Here is a 7,346-nt window from a genome sequence, read left to right as displayed (position 1 = left end):
TGTTTGTTTGATTGTTTTTTTTGAGATGGAGTTTCGCTCTTGTTACCCAGGCTGGAGTGCAATGGCATGATCTCGGCTCACCGCAACCTCCGCCTCCTGGGTTCAGGTAATTCTCTTGCCTCAGCCTCCTGAGTAGCTGGGATTACAGGCATGCGCCACCATGCCCAGCTAACTTTTTGTATTTTTAGTAGAGACGGGGTTTCACCATGTTGACCAGGATGGTCTCAATCTCTTGACCTCGTGATCCACCCGCCTCGGCCTCCCAAAGTGCTGGGATTACAGGCTTGAGCCACTGCACCTGGCCAATGATCATTTCTTAATGCAGTCATACATTGCTTAATGACAGCAATATGTTCTGAGAAACTTGTCAATAGGTGATTTCATTGTGTGAACATAATAGAGTATACTTATAGACACCTAGATAGTACAGCCTCCTATATACCTATATAGCCTATTGCTTTTAGTTTATATGCTGTACAGTATGCTACTATACTAAATACTGTAAGCAACTGTAACACAATGGCAAGTATTTTTGTATATCTAAACATACCTAAACATTAAAAAGGTAACTCATTGCACTATGGTGTTAGGATGTCTGTGGTGTCACTAGGCAATAGGAACTTTTAGCTATGAGACCACTGTCTCGTATGCAGTCCATCACTGACCAAAACATCATTATAAAGCACATGCCTATATCATATTAATTGTTTTACTTAACCTTCAGGACAGAAGCTGTGACCAAAAATAACCAAAACTTATTGGAAGTTTGGACAGCTGAGGTTCATGAGAGAATTTAGGTTTTTTTTCTGTTAATTAATCTTTTTTTTTCTTTTTCTTTTTTTTCCCACTGCTCCCTCCCCTGTTAATTAATCTTAATGAATCAGCATACAAACACGTCCCGCATGTCCCCATGACTTCCTTGCCTCCTTTTTTCCCTTCTTATCCCATCGCCTTCACTAGTCCATTGATGTTGCTAACTTTATCTGTAAGCCATCTCTGAGTACTCCCTTCACTCCTTTTTTACATTATACAGAGTACTTTTTTACATTATGTATTTTTTACACTATAGTACCCAATCTCCCTCACACTACGGATGATGACATACAGCAATTTGAGCCTTAATCTTTTTGCCTTTGGAATATAATTGCTTTACTTCAAATTTATTTATTTATTTATTTATTTTCGAGATGGAGTCTCGCTCTTGTCACCCAGGCTGGAGTGCAGCAGCACGATCTTGACTCCCTGCAACCTCTGCCTCCCAGGTTCAAGTGATTCTCCTGCCTCAGCCGCCTGAGGAACTGAGACTACAGGCACAGCACCCCCATGCTCGGCTAAGTTTTGCCTTTTTAGTAGAGACAGGGTTTCATCATGTTAGCCAGGCTGCTATTGAACTTCTCACCTCAGGATCCACCTGCCTCGGCTTCCCAAAGTGCTGGGATTACAGGCATGAGCCACAATGCCTGGCCCTTTACTTTGAATTTGAAGTAATATAAAAAATTAATGTCATATGTTCCCTGACAGTCACAGAAAGGGAACCTCATTTATTGATGCCAGTGACACATATCCCTGTCTTTATATACAGAGGATCCACTGGTTATCCTGAAATGTCCACCCTAACTCAATCCCCATCACCCTTGCCTGACTGTGCTTTCCTTCTCTAGAGACTATTGACAAACTAACCTTTGCACCCAGGCTGTTAGGTGTCCATTATCTTCACTCTTTCTCTTCCTCTGTACTCCTGCTCTGTGATCTGTTTATACATCACTTACAGTGTATATTGCACAGTATCATAATACTTTCTTCTCTTTCCTTTCCTTTTTTTTTTTTTTTTTTGAGATGAATTTTCACTCCTGTTGTCCAGGCTGGGGTGCAATGGCACAATCTCAGCTTACCGCAACCTCCACCTCTCGTGTTCAAGCAATTCTCCTGTCTTAGCCTCCCACGTAGCTGGGATTACAGGCACCCATCACCACGCCCAGCTAATTTTTGTATTTAATAGTATAGATGGGGTTCACCATTTTGGCCAGGCTGGTCCCAAACTCCTGACCTCAGGTGATCTGAGGTCTTGAGTTGGCCTCCCAAAGTGCTGGGATTACATGCCTGAGCCACTGCGCCCGGCCTATACTTTATTTTCTTGTGGGCACATCTACAAAGCTGAAACTGTAATTTGTTCATCTCTGTGCCCCCAGTACCTAGCACATAGCAGGTGTTCAATAATATCTGTTGATGCTGAACAATAGCATTTGCTACATTTTCCTTACCTATAAGACGAGGGTAAAAACATTGTTTACTTAAAAAGGATTTCCTGAGGTTGGATTAATCGTTTAATTCTTAAAATGTAAAGTAGGGCAAGGTTAATATAGAAAAAAAAAAGTGAAAGAAGAGTTTTGTTTTAATGAACCACACAGATGGGTGTTCCATTAACTAGAGGAGTTAAAGGTTAAAAAAAAGAATTATAGGCCGGGCACGATGGCTCACATCTGTAATCCCAGCACTTAGGGAGGTTGAGGCGGGTGGATCACCTGAGGTCAGGAGTTTGAGACCAGCCTGACCAACATGGAGAAACCCCATCTCTACTGAAAACACAAAAAATTAGCCAGAAATGGTGGTGCATGCCTGTAATCCCAGCTACTCGGGAGGCTGAGGCAGGAGAATCGCTTGAACCTGGGAGGTGGAAGTTGCAATGAGCCGAGATCACACCATTGCACTCCAGCCTGGGCAACAAGAGAGAAATTCTGTCTAAAAAAAAAAAAAAAAGAATTATAAAACATGTATTTAATGAAAGCCGCTGAATACTTAAAGAGGTCTAAGAAACCTCAAGATAATTGGCTCCTTTTTTTGACCTCTGAACTTTTTATTGACCTCCTGCTCCCAAAGGGGTGAGAATTGCTCCCCTGCTTCTGCTGGCTTAATGTCTCAGAACTTTGGTGTTGTTGGTCTCAGACACCACTTTGCCATCCACTGTCTGGCGGGTGGTGGTCTTTTGGATGGTTTGCATGAAGTTGCTGCTGTCCGGGACATTACCAAGATTGAAGTCCTCTCCATCTTCCAGCAGGCGGCGGTAGGTGGCAATCTCAGCCTCCAGCTTGACCTTGATCTTCAGCAGGACCTCGTACTCCTGGGCCTGTCCCTGTCCCTCTGCCTGGGTCTGTGCCAGCTCTGACTCCAGGTGCAGCAGGATCCTGTTGAGCTGTTCCATTTGCAGGGCATAGCGGGCCTCCACCTTCCTCAGGCTGTTCTCCAAGCTGATCTTTGTATTTCTTATGGAGTCCAAGTCGATCTTCAAGGACTGGACCGTATGTCTCAGTTCTGTGAGAGTCATCTCAGCAGCTCCAACCTTGGCGGACTGTGTGAGGACCACTGTGGTGCTCTCCTCAGTCTGCTGAGACCAGTACTTGTCCAGCTCCTCTCAGTTCTTCCGAGCCAGCTCGTCATATTGGGCCCAGATGTCTCCCATGATCTTGGCGAGGTCCTGAGACTTGGGGGCATCTACCTCCATGGTCAACCCAGAGCTGGCAATCTGGATTTGTAGGCCTTTTACCTCCTCTTCATTGTTCTTCTTCATGAAGAGAAGCTTCTCCTTGACAGCCTCAATCTCTGTCTCTAGCTGCAGCCGAGTGATGTTGCTGTCATCAGTGACCTTGCGGAGCCCATGAATGTCACTCACCACAGACTGAGGCATGGCCAGCTCTGTCTCATACTTGACTCTAAAGTCATCAGCAGCAAGACAGGCATTGTCAATCTGCAGAATGATGCAGGCATTGTCTACAGTATTTGCGAAGATCCGAACCCTCAGGTCATCGACAGTCTTGAAGTAACGGCTCCAGTCTCTGACCTGGGGTCCCTTCTTCTCCATCTGCTCTTGGATTTTGCTCTCCAGCTTCCAGTTCTCGGTTTCCAGTTCCTCACTCTGTCCAGGTGGGAGGCTAGGCGGTCGTTCAGGCTTTGCATAGTCTCCTTCTCATTCAGGATGCCTCCCGTTCCTGCCAGACCCCTGGCCATCCCCATAGCCAGGCCTCTGGCCCCCATGCCGCCCCAGAAGCTGGTGGAGTGGGACACAGATATGTGGGAACCAGAGCCTCCAGCCCTTGCATAGACACTGGCCACACTGCTGACCGGCTGAGCACCGTAGCTGGGCACCTGGATGGAGCCCAGGGACCAGTAGTTGGTGGAGAAGGAGGATTGAGTAATGAAGCTCACTCTGCCCGGGGAGGCGAGAGAGAGGACGGGACTCAGGCTTTGCCTACCAAGATAATTGACTCTTACAGGGTCAACTGGTATCAAGCACTATGCCTTCTCCATTTTTTCAAGAAAGGTACAATCCAGATGTAATGTCAGGTCACATACCAGTAAAGAGAAAAAATGCAAAATAGTGCCAGCTGTGTGCCAGTAAATTATAAATTGCAGCAGCACGTAAGTCTACCTCATCTCCTTTGAGAACTCTTCTTCTCATTTTCTTTGAGAACCCACTTGTGTCTGGCTAGACTAAAAGGCCCAAAGTAGACTAATAAAATGACATGTTGAAAGAGTTTGCACCAAGTACACTGTCACTAACAACAATCAACCATAATGTGTAAGCCACCCTCCAATTTAAAAAGGCAAACCTGTTTCTGAGGACGGCACATTCAATTGAAAATCTAAAACTAGTCCAGGTTTAGTGGCTCACACCTGTGATCCCAGCACTTTGGGAGGCCAAGGCAGAAGGAACTTAAGAGTTTGAGACCACCCTGGCCAATATGATGAGACCTCGTCTCTACAAAAAAAGTGTAAAAAACAAAAACAAACAAACAAACAAAAAATTACCAGCCTGGACAACATGGTGAAACTCTGTCTCTACAAAAAATAGAAACATTACCCAGGGGTGGTGGCTTGCACCGGTAGTCCCAGCTACCTGGGAGACTGAGGCATGGGAATTGCTTGACCTCGTGGAGCAGAGGTTGCAGTGAGCCAAGATGGCTTCACTGTACTGCAGCCTGGGCTACAGAGTAAGACCCTGTCTCAAAAAAAAAAAGAAAGAAAGAAAAAGAAAAAAAGGCTGGGTGCAGTGGCTCACGCCTGTAATCTGAGCACTTTGGGAGGCCAAGGTGAGAGGATCACCTGAGGTTGGGAGTTTGAAACCAGCCTGACCAACATGGTGAAACCCTGTCTCTACTAAAAATACAAAATTAGCCGGGCCTGGTGGCACATGCCTGTAATCCCAGCTACTCGGGAGGCTGAGGCAGGAGAATTGCTTGAACCTGGGAGGTGGAGGTTGCAGTGAGCCGAGATTGCACTCCAGCCTGGGCAACAAGAGAAAAACTTCATCTCAAAAACAAACAAACAAAACAACAAAAAGAAAAATATTAGACAAGTGTGGTGTGACACGCCTGTACTCCCAGTCATTCTCTGTAGTCCCCCTCAGGAGGCTGAGGTGGGAGGATCACTTGAGTCAGGGAGGCAGAGGTTGCAGTGAGCTGAGATCCGGTCACTGCACTTCATCCTGGGAGACAGAATGAGACACTGTTGCCAAAATATATATATGTACATATATTTACCTATTTTAATAGTATCCATTTCAAGATGAAACTCGGGTAAAACAAAAAGAAAAAAGAAAAAAAAAATAGTGTCCCTGTTACACCCACTCACCCACCTCCACAATGGCCTCCTTCAATTCTCGAGTTCTCTCCCACCACCTCTGGAGCAAACGCCTCCCCCCAGGAAAGTTGCTAACTCCTTCCCCCACACAGAACACTAGCTCATTTTCTCCACCACTTCCGCCTATTTCCTAATGGACTCAAGTGCTTTCATATTGAATTTCTGCTGACCTTGAATTAAACTAAACCATATACTATTTTGGGTCACAGATAAATCAGGGGGAAAGTGGAGCTCACAGTCTATGATGATTTTCTGGCTGCCTAATCACATATGCAATGTCAGTGGGAATAGCACTCTAGAGATAAAGCTGCCTTAGGTCACCTGCACCCTTTGCTTTCCACCCCGTGACTCAAGCAGGAGATATTTTATTGAATTGGTATGGCTTCCTATTCTGGATAAGAATAACAAATTAGGCTCTTTCCTGGTTAGCGCGGCAGGAACAGCAAAGTCTCTCGCGGCACCCTGTACTAGGCGGTGCGGGAAGTCTTGCACGGGAACCAGTGCAAGCCCCGCAAGTTCCTGGAGACGGTGGAGTTGCAGATCACTTTAAAGAACTATGACCCCCAGAAGGGCAAGCGTTTCGCGGGCACCGTCAGGCTTAAGTCCACTCCTTGCCCCAAGTTCTCCATGTGTGTCCTGGGGGACCCGCAGCACTGTGACAAGGCCAAGGCCGTGAATATTCCCCACATGGACATCAAGGCACTGAAAAAACTCAACGAGAATAAAAAACTGGTCAAGAAGCTGGCCAAGAAGTGTGATGCATTTTTGGCCTCAGAGTCTCTGATTAAGCAGATTCCACGAATCCTCGGCCCAGGCCTAAATAAAGCAGGAAAGTTCCCCTCCCTGCTCACACACAATGAAAGCATGGTGGCCAAAGTGGATGAGGTGAAGTCCACCATCAAGTTCCAAATGAAGAAGGTGTTATGTCTGGCTGTGGCTGTTGGTCACGTGAAGATGACAAACAATGAGCTTGTGTATAACATACACCTGGCTGTCCATTTCTTGGTGTCATTGCTCAAGAAAAACTGGCAGAATGTCTGGGCCTTATATATAAAGAGCACCATGGTCAAGCCCCAGATTAAGGCATATTTGAATAAATTATATTACCAGTCAAAAAAAAAAAAAAAAAGAATTACAAATTAGGAAGCCCTCTGTGATTAAATCATCCCAGGGCTCCATACACTGACCTTTTTTTTTTTTTTTTGAGACAGAGTTTTGCTCTTGTTACCCAGGCTGGAGTGCAATGGCTTGATCTTGGCTTACCGCAACCTCCGCCTCCTGGGTTCAGGCAATTCTCCTGCCTCAGTCTCCTGAGTAGCTGGCATTACAGGCACATGCCACCATGCCCAGCTAATTTTTTGTATTTTTAGTAGAGACGGGGTTTCACCAGGTTGACCAGGATGGTCTCGATCTCTTGACCTCGTGATCCACCCGCCTCGGCCTCCCAAAGTGCTGGGATTACAGGCTTGAGCCACCGCGCCCGGCCCTGATTTTTTTTTATTTTTATTTTTTAAGACAATTTCTCTCAGTCACCCATGCTGAAGCGTAGTTGGCACGATCTCGGCTCACTGCAACCTCCACCTCCCAGGTTCAAGCAATTCTCTTGTCTCAGCCTCCCAAGTAGCTTGGATTACAGATGCATGCCACCATGCCCAGCTAATTTTTGTATTTTTTTGTAAAGCTGGGCTTTTATCATGTTGGCCAGGCTGGTC

At 45.9% G+C, this 7,346-nt stretch overlaps 2 pseudogenes; one reads left to right on the top strand and one right to left on the bottom strand.

The window, feature by feature from the left end:
* Positions 1 to 2,908: 2,908 nt before the first annotated feature.
* LOC120368321 (keratin, type I cytoskeletal 18 pseudogene) lies at positions 2,909 to 4,428 on the bottom strand (annotated as a pseudogene).
* Positions 4,429 to 5,878: 1,450 nt separating this feature from the next.
* LOC101038620 (large ribosomal subunit protein uL1 pseudogene) lies at positions 5,879 to 6,777 on the top strand (annotated as a pseudogene).
* The last annotated feature ends 569 nt before the right edge of the window (positions 6,778 to 7,346 follow it).

This window comes from Saimiri boliviensis, chromosome 9 (assembly GCF_048565385.1).
Source record: "Saimiri boliviensis isolate mSaiBol1 chromosome 9, mSaiBol1.pri, whole genome shotgun sequence".
In the NCBI taxonomy this organism is placed as follows: Eukaryota; Metazoa; Chordata; class Mammalia; order Primates; family Cebidae; genus Saimiri; species Saimiri boliviensis.
This window is presented reverse-complemented; position numbering and strand designations above follow the sequence as displayed.